The 14887-nt window shown below is 40.3% G+C and overlaps 1 protein-coding gene across 3 annotated transcripts in view; it reads right to left on the reverse strand.

Annotated features, from left to right (window-relative positions):
* CDK14 (cyclin dependent kinase 14) overlaps positions 1–14887 on the reverse strand; it is a 553564-nt gene that overhangs the window by 433549 nt on the left and 105128 nt on the right. Inside the window, exon 1 of one of the 3 annotated variants that reach the window (XM_033088530.1) lies at positions 14745–14876. The exons of the other annotated variants lie outside the window; for them this stretch is intronic. The gene's annotated coding sequence lies outside the window, so the exon portion shown is untranslated. Of the gene's footprint in view, positions 1–14744; positions 14877–14887 lie in introns of those variants that run through there. 3 annotated transcript variants of the gene reach the window in all.

Genomic DNA, 14887 nt, shown 5'->3' on the forward strand with positions numbered 1-14887 from the left:
TTTCCTCCGAGGTCTCTGCCGTGAGCGTTGGGTTCAGCCGTGTTATATGCTGCCCCCTCAGCCCTGTGGGCCATAAGCAGAGCCCCAGCAGTCCGAGTTCTTCCCTCTCCCACAGCTGTGGTAGCTCCAGGATGCAGCGAGCTCGGAGCACTGAGCTAGGTCTGCATCCTGCGCGCTGCGGCTCTGTCTCAGCACTTCTCCCTTCCCTCCTCCTGCACTTGTGCAATTTGCCCACCTTTAGGTGAATTCAGTAGTGGGCCCCTTCGTCTTGCCTGTCTGCTGTGCAGGGTGTCCTTTGTGGAGTTATAGTTGTTCGATTAGTTGTAAATTCCAGGGGAGATTTACAGAGGCTCACCTCACACCGCCATTTTGATCGCCGATTTGTTTTTAAACTGCAAGCTCACTGTGACCAGCAGAGTTCTAAAATGACACCCAATGTGTCCCTCACCTTTGAATAAGCCTCTCCCCTTTGAATGTGACTGTGCTGAGCTATCACTCCCATGACTGTGTTATGAGATTGGCCAAATAGGTCACCCTGGGTGGGCCTGACCTAATCAGGAGAGCCCTTTCAAAGCAGGGCATTTTCTCCAGCTAGTCACAGAAGAGAAATACAGATGTGACCTGACTAGCCTAAGAGAAAACAAATATATTTCATGTTGTGACTTGAAATGGGGGCCCCATAGCACACAGTCTGTGGGGTAGCTTCTAAGAACTGACAGTGGTCAATGGCTGACAACTAGAAGGAAAATGGGGACCACCATCTTACAACCATGAGAAAATAAGTTCTGCCAACTAGTGAGCTTGTAAGAGAATCCTGCGCCCTAAATGAGAACCACAACCACGCCCAACATCCTGATTTCAGCCCAGTGAGACCTAGGACAGAGAAAACAGCTATGCCGTGCTGGCACATGTAATCTACAGACACTGAGATAATAACCTAGGAAGTTTGTGGGAATGTGTTACACAGCAGTAGAAAACTACTACTACACTCACTTGACTGAAATCGCTTGAAGCACTCTGCTATTTGAGCAGAATGTCCTTAGGAACATGTTGCAGATACCACTTTCTGAATTTGATACACTGTATCAGATCCATGAGAAAATAAGTAATGATTCTAATGACCACTATCCAGAAATGAACAAACACAGAGTTTTCTGCGTGGTGTTAATTCGATTAGCATTATAAAGCCCACAAAGAAGTTCTGTACATAATTAACATTTACACACAGTTTATGCTGGTCTCTTCGCCTGGGGTTTATGTGAGTAAGACCAGTATCGGCATCTGCTTTGAGCATGCAGCTTCATCCAGGAAAGTAATCTATACTTGAATTTTCCACATAGGGCAAACTGACTGTTCTGGAAAACTTTCAAGTTTCCAATCTTTGGGACAAACAACTTAAACGTGATCTGGCCATCTCTGTTACCATGAGCACAACAGAAAGTAGAATCCACACCCTTCCTAAAACCATGAGGCATCAGCTTTGTTGACCGCAGGCAATGCACTCTGCAGTACCAAAAGAGGACAGGGCAGGGTTTGTTCTAGAGAAGGATGCAGACAAAGTGAAGTAAGACTGTGCTCATTCCCCCAAGTAGCTGCAAATGCTGGCAGCCCACAGGATAAAAATCACTGAAGTTCCAGTTGTACATGAAGAGAAGAGTGAGCAGACTGGAATCCTCGCAATGAAAGAGGGTTCGAGAAGCCAGATTCCACACGTTGCTTGAATCCTCCTATCAACCTGCCAGCATTCGAAAGAAACATTTCCCCTCCCCAAATAAAATCTGTCTTTCTTCCCATAACACAGTGCTTATAGTCAGTGCAGCAGAAGGTTTCGATGACAGATATAACCTCCTACTACAAGAAAACATAAGGGCAGAAGCATATGACAAATTGGAAAAAAACTAATGGGAACCCATAACTTCAAAAAGGCAGAGTTTTCCAACCACGAATAGTAGCCCTTTGGTCCACTACAAAGTTTCATGTGTACCCCCAGAGCCCAGATTTTGGTCTATGTTCCAGTGCTCCACTATAAAACAAGAGGAATCCTTGGAAGGTGACCTGAGTCGAGTTCACAGGCCTAGAAGCACAAAACAGCTGCAAAATATCCTGCTGTTACCAGAAAACTAGGATCCTTTCCAAAATGTCAGAGACAATGCTAAAAGGACAAAGGCATCTGCCTATAGGGGTTCTTACGGGCCAAACTCTGATTATGTATTTGAGTATCAAAGGGAAAATAAAATGGTTAAATGCAACAAGTTGAGTTATTGGAAAACCGTGAGTCTATTATGATTTCAAGAGACAAAAGTTAATTTAAAGGGCAAATAGCAGTTATAATATAAAAGGAGGATGAGTATAATAGGATATGGTTGGTTTTTAACACATGGAAATATGAGTAAGCCGTGTCTAAAAAGTAGGATCTGTTATCAAGAATAGGAATAACTGATCAGGGCTATGGAGACAGTCTAAGCAGCATAAGTGTAGAAAGATCAGCAACACGGGATGTTCCAGTGATGACACACCAGGTCAATATAACACAATCAGAATAAAGGGTATGTGATGTCACCTAAGCAACGTTTTACAAAGAAGATATCTGGTGGAGAGACACCAGATTGCAAAGAAAACTTATGTGAAACCAATGAGGAAGGCATTGTTTGGAAAGTTAAATTTTAACGACTATGTGAAATTTAACCCTGAAAAAGAAAACTCAACTTAACTGCTAACCAGTGACTCAGATCTGAAGCACTTTGGAAAAATCCACCAAGACCCCAACAGCCCACAACTCAGATTCTACAACCCTGGCTATTCTAAGAAGGCATTGTTTTTTCTTAGGGATTAGTAAAGATTACACAACACCAAGAAGATTCAATAAATATCATTACAGAAATCCCTGGGAGGGATCTCAACAAGTAACTCTATAACCCTAGGAAGGTATAAGAAGAAATACAGAAAAGATATTGAAATTATTTAAACACACAGTGTTGGTGTTTTAAAACAGGATAAATATAAATGTAATAACATAATTTGCAATAATCATATTTGTGCATGCTTTCTTTGCTTAAGGTTATGTTTGCTGAAATATGTTAAAATAGTCACACTAAATTAGTATTTGAAATTAAAGGAATTTCATTGTCAATAATCAATGCTTAAATAGACTGAGACAAATGGTTTTCAAAATTAAAAGCTTAAATAGATTGAGACATATGGCTTTCAAAGTTATATTTATTAGCTATATATATTTTTAAAGACGTGGGCATTTGGCCCAGGGCACAGAAGCCCCTTAGACAATCCGGACCCCACCAGCTTTCACAGTCTGTTACACATACCTTTTCAGTAACCTCAGCATAAGGTACACCAAGCCATACACTTCCTCTCACACCAAGCCATGGACCCACTGTATTGTACAAGATTTTTCTTTGCTCAGGAAAAAAGCCCTTGTCAATTAAATCCCATCCACTCGGACCAATCCTTCATTAAAAATTCACCTCCATGATCGTGCATTTAGTCTGTTCCAATATTTTGCATACCCTGGATTGTAATAATTTTTTTATCATAATCTCAACAAACTGTCTCCTCCGAAGGACAAAAACTGTGTTTTATATTCATTTTTTAGCCCCCAAGAGTACCTTTTCCTTCAAATCTCTGCTTGAAGGGTCTGGTCAAGGTTTTTTCACTAATTTATGGAAAGTAAAGGGTTTCCATTGGTTAAAGTGGTTTTCTCAAATCATGGGGTTGGAAGAAAACACCTCTGGGACCCCTACCCACAGCCAATCACAGTAAAGAGCTGTGTCGTCAGTACTGGCTGAAAACAACAGACATTCCAATGTTAATAGGAGTTAAGACTGTACTTTTTCTATGACGGCATTTATTCACACTTCCTTGTTCCATTTAGAAACTAAGTGACAAAATTTACATTCGCAGGGATGTCTCTGTTTATTGTGAAAACAGATAGAAAGAAATCATTACAAATACCAAAATAAACTCCAGTTCTCTTATTTTTGCCAATATAGTCAATAGAAGCTAGAATTTCAAACAAGTTTAAAGATGCACCCGCACATTTGGGCGTCCATTTGAATCAATTATTTTGGCTCACTCGTTATTAAGAGGGGTCTGTACACTAGCTGGCAGACTCCAAACTCTGCAAAAATTGTTGGAAACTCAAACAGTGTAGGAGGTTCCAAAAGTCACAGTTTGACCTACAGTTTTAGCTTGGAGCTATGCAAAATCCAGACAACTGTCTACCAATCTCACAGCAGTGGATTTAAAAGAGCACAACCTAATTCAGCTAAGGCTGGCATTCATTTCAAGTGAATTCATTCGGGCTGAAAATTGTCCCTTTGAATCACCCATTTTCTATTGATGAGCATTTTACTGAATTCAGAGTGTGATCTTCCCTATTTCTTCACTCCACACTTTCCACGAAGGCAGACACCAGAAAAAGAATTTGTTTAAAGGACTCCGAGTTGACCCACAGCAAATATGCATCATGCGTTTGGCATTAAGATAAGCCATGGTTTTCTGACATTCACAAAAGGAATACCCATCATGGGTCCAGTGCAAAACTGAAATAGGCGAAAGTCTTGACACTCAGACCACCTCCTCCATCTGTTCTTCCCTTTGCACATTACCCAAAGAAGCCCTGACAGCTTTCTCCTACTCAATATCTTCTCTCAAAATCTGTTCCCAATAAAAAAACCACCATTGGTCACTTAAAGCTTTTGAACACTCATATCAGAGTATTACTTCTCCCAGAATTATTTGAACTTTAAGCAATATAGAATCAAAAGCTTCATCCCTTGCAAAAATAAATAAATAAAATACATTTCGGCTATCAGGGGATAGGCAAAGTATTTGGGATGGGGATTTCTGATTTCACTGGACTCATAACCCGTGACAGCTGCTTTCATCTTTAATCTAAACCTGCAAGATCTAAAAGTATGCTGTCCTCTCTTTGGTTATAGTTTTCCCTTCTCTCCCCTTTGCTTCCCTTCCCTTCCCTTTCGTGTGTGTGTGTGTGTGTGTGTGTGTGTGTGTGTGTGTGTATTAAACCAGACGTGACTACGAACAAGTGACTTAGAATAAGCAACTTAAACTCTCTGGGTCTCAGTTTTCTCATCTGTACAACGAGACAGCCGGAGAAAACATCTCTTAAGATCTTTTACAGCTCAACTGTCCCGTGACTATGAACTAGGCGGCAGTGTACAGTTGGTAAATGGTTTTAAACAGATCAACTTGATAAGGCCAGGCACATGAATTCACTTCTTAGTGCTTCCTTTTACATTCCATTTCCCTTCAGGTTTAGAAAGGAGGCAGACAGGTCCACACCACGCACTTACTTCCCTGACAGCTCCAGTTTCTCTGAGTCTTCCTTAGCCCTGAGATCCTGGCATTCTCAGTGATGGAGTCCCGGGCCTTTTGGCTGAGGAATTGTTCGTAACAGCACGGTGCACCAGTCACGTTGCAGCACATTTGGCAACCCTGGTTCTGCCTACTGAATGCTAGTTCCATCCCTATGTCACTATCACTGTCACAACCACAAATGCCCTAAGAACTGTCACATTTTTAGATTGTACCTCACAATTTGTCACTTAAATATATGCTGTCTGATATGCTTTCATATAAGCTACTGTGGAATTTGTTTCCATGTGTTTGGTTTATTTTGCGGGGGTGGGAGGAGGTCTTTGTTTCACTCGTTTCTCATGTGTTCATTATATTTCTGTGACAAGACCGCAAACCCCTTGAGCAGAGAAACTGTATCTTCCATTTCTTTAATGTCCCCAAAGCCCAAAAGGCAGCATGAAATGGGTATTCTGTTCATTTGTACTCAAAAATGGATTGTTCTTGTTATTAGAAAGACTTCCCCGTTAACTACAGACAGGCCATTTAAAAAGTGAGTCCTAAGAAAACGACGTAACAATGAAGCACCTTCAGAGCCTAGATCTTTTCCAGTCAATGAACAGGCTTTCACCAGCTGTTCCCCACTCACCAGAATTCAATGTCTATTATTGTGATTTAATTTTTATATGCTGATTTTTCTCCTGACTGGTTTCTGTGCAGTCTGACCCAATTTCATTTAAACCCTGAATCCATGGCTAATGGACACAGTTGAATGGAGAACTCTTGAGGACACAGCATTCCCTTATCTGCGTCAGTGACTGCAGTTTTGTTACCACCCTTACTAGGCTCAGTGATTACCACATCAACAGGCTTGACAACTGCTTTGCCAATTCTATGATAAAATATTTAGGTCGTCTTCCCAGCAGCTTAAACTTTTCATCTATATTGCTAAAATAATTTTATTTAGTTGCTTTCCCTCTGTTATAATTATATACTTGATTCAGATGTAAAAGATACAGTTTTGCTCATAGGCTCACATAGACAGATGCATATTTTTACTGATCTCTAGGTTCTGTACTTCATCCAAGTCATAATGATAACTTTAACATACAGTTCAATGAACGGTCATAGAAAAAGTAGAAATATCATCTCTATTGTTAGTTGTGCCCTACTTACGAGGTATGATCAAACAATACTGTGAATGTTTAAATTTTAAAAATTTGTTACGGTAAAGGACACATTGCCACTTAATCCCCCTCAAAATACTCCCCCTCACTTCAAACACACTTTTCCTATCATTCTTGCCACTTTCTGAAGCAGTTCTGGAAGTCCTCTTTTGTGAGTGTCTTTAGTTGTGCTATCATGGCTTCCTGGATGCCCTGAATCATTCTGACTTTGGGAAAGAGCCAGAAGTCACATTCACCCAGATGCATTGAATAAGGTGGATGAGGGCACACTGTAATGTTTTTATTGGACAGAAATTGCTGTGTACCAGAAGTAATGTGTGACACGGAGTGTTGTCATGATGAGGGATGATTTACAGCACACTTTAAAACACACCTTCTCTCACCCGCAGCTCATACCTGACTGACTGCACCAAACGAGTTGAAACTTGTCACACACCGTTACTAAGGTTCAACAAGCCACGGCCTATATTGAAGATCCCTGCTTTTCCATTGGATGGCACTCGGCAGCAGTATTCACTGTATTTTGTGATCACAACAGAAAGGCTCTGTGTCACACATCACTTCTGGTATGGCAATTTCTGTCAAATAAAAACATTACGGTGTGTCCTTATCCACCTTATTCACTGGATCTGGCACCGTGCAACTTCTGGCTCTTCCCCAAAGTCAAAATGACCAGTGAAAGGTAAACATTTTTAATCAATTCAGGACATCAAGGCAGCCACAACAGTGCAACCGAAGACACTCACGAAAGAGGACTTCCAGAACTGTTTCAGAAAGTGGTAAGAACGATGGGATCTGTGTGTTTGAAGCAAGGAGGATTATTTTGAGCAGGAGTAGTGGGAATGTGTCTTTTACTGTAATACATTTTTTAAAATTTAAACATTCCCCATATGTTTTTTAAAACACCTCGTAGGTTTTTCAGAATGTAGTTATCTTTGGGGAGCAGGATTTCATCTGGAATATTGTCTAACCCCTTGCTGCTTACAGACCAGGAAGCACTGGCCTCACCTGGGATATCAGGCCTCCTCCCCTCCCCTTTCCATAGTCCCACTGAGCCAGAACCTGCACTTTAACAAGACCCCCAGGGGAGCTGTGTGCACGTTCAAGTTGGAGGTGCAGTGCTCTAAACCATATACTGATAGATTCTGCTGCTGTGGTCAAATAAGAGATTGAGATTGTGTGAGAGGTCAAGTCTTCCAGAGTCAAAATTTGCTTCAGTCTCTGGGTACAATACGAGTGATAATCATTTCAGTATTCCTTGGATAACAATTTTGCCCAAACGTCCCACAAAAGATCATGGTAATTTCAGATCATTCTTCAATATACTTTTGAACACTGAAATAAAGTTTTTCAAAAAGGCACACTCTATTCAGTACACCCAAATAAATATATTTATGAATTTTTTAAAAAGCAATAGGATTGGAGTGGGTGAGAACTAGAAACAGGAAAGTATACATGGGTTATAACAGCACAAGTAACATTACTTCCTGCATAGAAATATGTGGATTTATAGGTTTATAATACAGAAACCTTGTTTTGCCATTGGCCACCATAGCTATGAAAAAATAATTATCATAAAATTGTTCTAAGGAGAATTGAATCCAGCATCTTGCTTTGCTCCTTATTTACCAGAGTTTATTTGGTAGCTTTAAAAAATAAAAATTACAAGGAAGTCACTTCGAGATCCAGAAACGAGACTTGAAAACGAACTTAACATTTGTGCAGAGTACCATGTATCCTAATGCAGGTCCTCCCTGGAAGAAAACAAAAAAGCCCTTGGCCGACATGGCATAAATGAACATATCCCACCTTATATTGGACAAAGGACATGAACCCCTATTCCCAAACACAAGGACATGGCAATTCTGTGGAAGCCTGGGTCACTGTCTCCCCTAAAAGAGTACTCAATATCCCAAGAAGGTCAAGGGAAAAAAGAAAAAGATACATGGATTTTCTGACTCCCACCTGACTTCCATAATTATATGTTGGTTAAAATTCCCTCATGGGAAAAAGACAGTCAGGAGTGTCGCATTCACATCACACGGCCAAATGAAAACCCAGTGTGGGAAGGTGACATTAGCAGTGACTCTATATTGCCTCCCCCACCCATTTATAGCCAGAGGCACTGGAAATGGAGGAGATAAAATGAGAATTCCTGTGCACAGCAAGGGAGAAGCTCTGTTGAGATTCCACAAAGCAAAAGGCTATTCCAACCTACAAAATTCCCAGAGCTGCCCTGGGAGGTAGAATATCCATTCTCGACGAAGCAGAAGAAATCAGCTACACAAAGTGGCTCACACTGCATGGCCAATTAGTTTCTTCATCAAGACACTCTTCCCTTAAAGCTCTTATTCTAGGGAAAAAAGAAAAAGAGTCTGGTCCTGCAAATAAGGACTTTCACCCCCTCTCATAGAATTTACAGGTTTAAATATAGATTTTCTTTTGACTCAGTTTTGTCTTGGCTCCTACCTGAGAAGGGAAAACCAGTGTGTGTTTTCAGAGGACCCATCACCGTGCAGAGGTGTGCTATAACCTGGCAAGGGGGACTGAGTAATATGAGCTACAACCATTTAAAAATATCTACAATGTCAGAAGCACTAATAACCAATAAACAGATCAGGCTGAACTCAGATCCACAGACGTCTCAAATCGATAACATGGTCCCGGATGCTTTCTACCTGTACATATATGCTTAGTGTTTGAGGGGTTTTAACATCATGAGGACCTGAGAAGATGTCATTTGTCTCAAAAGCTGTGCAAACAACAGTCTCAGGTGTCTTCTGAATTCTGGTTTGTTTCTCTTCTGAGTTTCACTGCACCACCCATAGCTCCTTTGTACAAAACCAGGCTAGTTCTTCCTTCATGTTTATACTTTTCAAATATCTGTAGCTTGCTATTCTCTCCCTCATGTAAGATAAAGCATCCAGGAGGCATAATAACATTAAAACTGGAAACTGAAAAGACACTACTGGAGGTACTGACTGATCCATTAGGACCTAAATTTCTTTCCCCTGGTAACCATATGAACAGCATTTAAAAATAAATATTATAAACATTTTTAAATTCCTCCCCTGAAGGAGAAATAAAATTGTATACTATCTTCATCCTCTGAAACAGATGGCTGTATAAATAAATACAACTCACATCGCCTCACCTACAATAAGCACCTTTTTAATAAAATTTAAATGTATTATTCATGTTTGGATAATAATTTAGTGATTAATGTCAAGAGTGATGTTACAAAGTTTAAAAGTTTAATGTTTTTATTCTAATAAAATAAATCGAGTTGCAAACCCCACCAAAGAATTCAGAAAAATATAGGGCATCACTCAACATAGGATTGACTTTTGAAGCTCTTAAATTTTTCAGAGAAGCATATATGGGTCACTAAGCACACAGAGCTTATGAAGAGAAACGCAGGGAACAATGAACCTTTGGGGTGGAAATAGAATGCGGCTTTCAGTACAGCTTTAACAATTGGTCCATCTATCATCAAGAGCTGAAATTTCAGCAATAGATTTGACAGCAGTCCATTGATAATAGTCCTAACTGAGTTCATGAGGACTGGTTCTGTAAACCAGTGACTTCCTACGACTGAGACAAGTCAACAGTGAATCCTGAGATAGCCAAGGTGAATCGAGCAGAGCAGTGGGATACACATATCCCACTGCCACCTGAAAACAATCCTCAGTGCTTCCAGGAGCATTTCACTGTCATCTGTGTATTTTTAGTGAGATTTCATTTAGCAGAGGAATCAGCCGCTGAGGCAAACTTGCCTTGGCTGGGCAGAAGAGGGAGTCTGTAGAACATACACCCTTGTAAAACCTGCCAGATGATACATAGCAAACTGGATCATTCTTTCACATCCTCCTTTTATCCACTCAAACCCAATGAACATAAAGCAATTGTCCTCTATGCACCACAATCAACCAAACTGGAGATGGATCTTGGGCAAGATAGAACGCAAGTTGATAGAAAAGAGACTTGGAAATTAAGGATTTCTATGTGACGATGACAACGATATTGATGTCTATTACTGAGCTCTTATTACATCACAGTTACTATGAAAAATAGTTTACAAGTGTTTTCTCCATCTCTACAACAACTCCGTGAGGTACTATTATTACCCCAATTTCACAGATGATTAAATTGAGGCACACAAGAATTAAGTAACACGTTCAAGATCATGCAGAGAGTAAGCAGAGGAAACGGGATTTATTCCAGGATCCTAGCTCTTGACCACCAGGTTGTTTCCCCTACATGGCCCCTGGGACTTCTAGCCCAAGAGAAATAAACACAAAGGGCAGGCGTGATCTGCAACATTTCTCTGATTCTCTCTTCTCCTGATGCAAGAAAGGGAAGGAGAGAGGAAGGGAGGGAGGGAGAAAGGGAAAGAAAGAAGGAGGGAGGGAAAGACGGAGGGAGGGAGGGAGGGAATGAAAAGCACTTTTAAAGATGAACAAAATAAATGCTCTGGTTTAGGGACCCCCTTTGACCCCCAACTTCCACCACCCAATTTAACATACTCTTGACTAATCTGATTCTGCCTCACATGAAAAGTCAGGCCTGAAAAGCAAAGTAATTAAGGGGGCAGAAAGCATAAGACTCACTAAATAGGACAGGACTGGGAAGATGGGGTGACTCAGGCATGAGCACTGCCACGTTGAATTTTCCTTCTCCATACATGTTTGCATTTCCTGAATAGTATGTTAAAGGCATGGCTATAACCTCCTGACTAATCTAGTCCAAGAATCATCAAATCAGTTGATGGCAGATAAATGGACAACTCTGGGAGCCTTAACCTGGCTTTCTAAAAAGGATCCTCTGTCAGAAAAACCATCTGGGTTGAAGAGAAGCGGTATCAGGAAGAAATTTGAGAAACAGAATGCTATATGATGAAGCCAGGCTTACCTCATCCAATGGAAAACTGCTTAATATGGCATCAAGCTTACAGCCTCTCTCATTCCTCTCTAACTCAGAGGATACCTGGGGTTTTCGGATTGAGTGTCCACTGAAAACAGCAGTGGGGAGCGAAAGATACTTTGCAGTGGGCATCAGGAGGGTGAGTAGAGTCTCACTCTCCCAGTGGCGAATGAATGATGATGAGCCAATGAGATAATACAATTGCTTACATACCTGCCAGTTCTAAGACTCTCTGATTCGATAAGCAGACCTCAACATAATCAGTCTTTGCTAGTGAAGTTAGATAGAGTAAAGAAGGGACCAGAAGCATAGTGGGTGAAATTCGAATATTAACAATGACAAAAACCACAATCCCGGTTCCATTGAATATTTCAGCTGATTGTTGTTCTCTATCAGCAGAGAACGGACATAAAAATCTACCATGTTTCCCCAAAAATAAGACCTAACGGAAAATAAGCCCTAGCATGATTTTTCAGGATGACATCCCCTGAACATAAGCCCGAATGTGTCTTTTGGAGCAAACTTTAAAATAAGACCCGGTCTTATTTTCGGGGAATGTGGTAAGTAGCCCGACACTGTGCTCAATTACCAGGTCATGTAAAGCAGCCAAATAGAACATATCCGTGGATCGTCCCCCCACTGCATTTCTAGTCCTCACTCTTTGCCCCTGCTCACTGGCTTGTGTTTTCAGTATCTCTAACTTATCTATTATCATGTCCATATAGGAACTTGATTTAACGAAATCATCTGAGGGAGGAAAATTGCTGTCTTTTCCGTACAAAAATCAAAGCATGCATTAAAAAGGAATGAAATTCTGACACTTGCTACAACATGAGTAAGTCTTAAAAACATGCTAAGTGAAATAAACCAAACACAAAAGGACAAATACAGTATGATTCCACTTGATGTGATATGAGGTACCTTGAATAGACAAATTCATAGACACAGAAAGTAGATTAGAGATTAGCAGGAGCTGGGGAGCGGGGAGAATGGGCAGTTATTACTTAACGGGCAGAGCTTCTGCTTGGGATGATGAAAAAGTTTTAGAAATGGATAACAGTGATGGTAAAACACTGTGACATACTTAACATGTACACTTAAAAATAGTTAAAATGGTAAATTTTGTGTTATGCGTATTTAATGCCACAATAAAAAAAAATCAAAGCATACAGTATCTGTTTCACAAGTGACCAAAATGGGGGGAAAAAAGTGTCCCAAAATTTCCCCTTAAAATATTTTTATAAAAGGAGTAGATTGTAAGTTCCTTGAGGACATGGAACAGATCTGTTTTACTTACTGATACACAGTAGTTACAGTATTACACAGTAGACTCTTCATAAATGTTGTTTAATAAATAAATGATTAAAAGAAAATAGGCCAAGGATTCTCCTAAGTAGGAAACATAACATTCAAAAAGCTTTAAATTTATTTATTCATGAGAAAGTATAATGGAGCAAATTCCAGAGAAAAATACCAATGCTACTATATCTAAGCTGCTTCAGTTCAGAAAAGGAAGTGTATCTGTTTCATCTGTATTTCCTCACAGCATGTCCTACAATTTCTTACACATAGTAGATGGCTAATAAATGTTTGTAGAATGCAGAATAAAAACACGCATGATTGGCAAAGCAATGTCATATTACCGCTCTTCTATTTATTCCCCTTTTTAAAAATTCCTTACTTGTTTCAAATGCACAATTCCTTCTGTCACAGGGTGAAAAAAATAAACCTCATAGCTTTCACAGAGTAAAGGTAAAAACATAAATAGCTAGAATACATTATTCTCAGAAAAAAAGAAACAGTAAACACAGGGCTATCTGCTGAATAGAAAGTTTTTTAAAAAGAACAAATGAAGTATGGAAAGGAATAGCGTATAGTCCATCTTGACTTTTTAGAACATAATACAAAATGTCAAAATAGAAAAAGACTGAACTCTCTTTGGAAGACTATTCAAGTATTCATTCCCAAAACTTACTGTCCAACCTTTACAATAAATAGCTGAGTGAATACAAAAGCATATGTAAGGCTCCTCCCCGCCAAATTCTAGTGAACCCCAACACAGTATCAGTATTTCTCTTAATCAGCCTATCAAGTAATCAGGAGTTCTTTCTTAAAAATACCTATGTCACAAAATTATACACAAGTTGCTTCTGGCCAACGTGCTACAGCAAGGTACTGGTGACATTCTCAACTAATATTCCCTACCTACATCATCTACATTTTACATGAATTATTGACTTCAAGTATACCTAGAGTATTTTTAAAGCAAAAATTCAAATGCTGACATCCTTAACCCTCAGCGCCTGTGTAATAGATGGATCCTGAAAAATTCACTAGGACCATGCAATGTAGTAGCCTCACGTTGAACAATATTAAAACCTGTCCTTCAACTCCATCCACCCCCCACCCCTAATAATACTGTGTGACAATTAACAAAGGAAAGAGGAATTCAACCTCTGTAGATATCAAGGTTTACATTTCTGTCTCTTGATTGTTATCTTCTTCTTCACGAGCAGATAAGCATCATTTTGGAATAGGCTGCCTGCTGCCCAGGTCCTTCGTGCATGCGGGGGTTCTCCATTTGCATCCAAAATGCTAATGGTCCACTATCAGAGCCAGTACTTCAAGCAGAACTGCACGAAGGATCAACCCTTTCATACATGAAAGCATAACCACCACAGGTGTAACGATGCCAAATACCAGCACACTGACCTCTGCCAGGCAGCACATACTTAACGCAGGTGCGTTTCTGTGCTCCAGAAGGGGAGGGGGCGAACTGAGCAGGGAGGAAGCCCCAGATCCCTAATATATCAGAGATGTTTATTTCACTCAGATCCAAACCAGCTAATTCATGGACATCAGTTTACCCAAATGAAAAAAGTGGTCTTCTGTCCTTCACTGGCTTGACTCAGAGGGCATGCAGCCAAGCCTAGCCAGGCAAAACAATCAGTAAAATCTCTTTCAGCTGGAATCAGTGAGTTTCAGGAGTAATAAGACTCAGCTATGGCAAAGAAGCACAGCCACTAAACCTTTTCCTCATTTTATCATTGCTGCCGGTGTTTACAAACTAGCAGCAGTAGCCTGGGGAGCCTCAAGAGACTCTCCCATCTAACCTCCTGTCAGATCCCTAATTTAAATGCCCCCTTGATCATGTTTTTAGCAGTTAAATGAGAGGAGATGAGTAAAATGACATGCATAAAATGAATCCTTTTCAAGTTGTAAATGAGTGAGTCAGGATTCAGACTTGCCGCGATGCTCCAAATTAAAAATCCTTGCTCTAATTTTAAGCATGCTCCGTCTTACCGTTTTGCTGTTGTCTCTCCCAGGCTCGATTCACCTGGAACTCTTTAACATGTCTCTAGCAATGTGTTTGCACCAGGCCAGGCTCATCCAGCAACTGAATTCACATCTTTCTGCACTAGCAAGCTGAAATGGTACGGCCGTAC

This window comes from Rhinolophus ferrumequinum, chromosome 20 (assembly GCF_004115265.2).
Source record: "Rhinolophus ferrumequinum isolate MPI-CBG mRhiFer1 chromosome 20, mRhiFer1_v1.p, whole genome shotgun sequence".
Lineage (NCBI taxonomy): Eukaryota > Metazoa > Chordata > Mammalia > Chiroptera > Rhinolophidae > Rhinolophus > Rhinolophus ferrumequinum.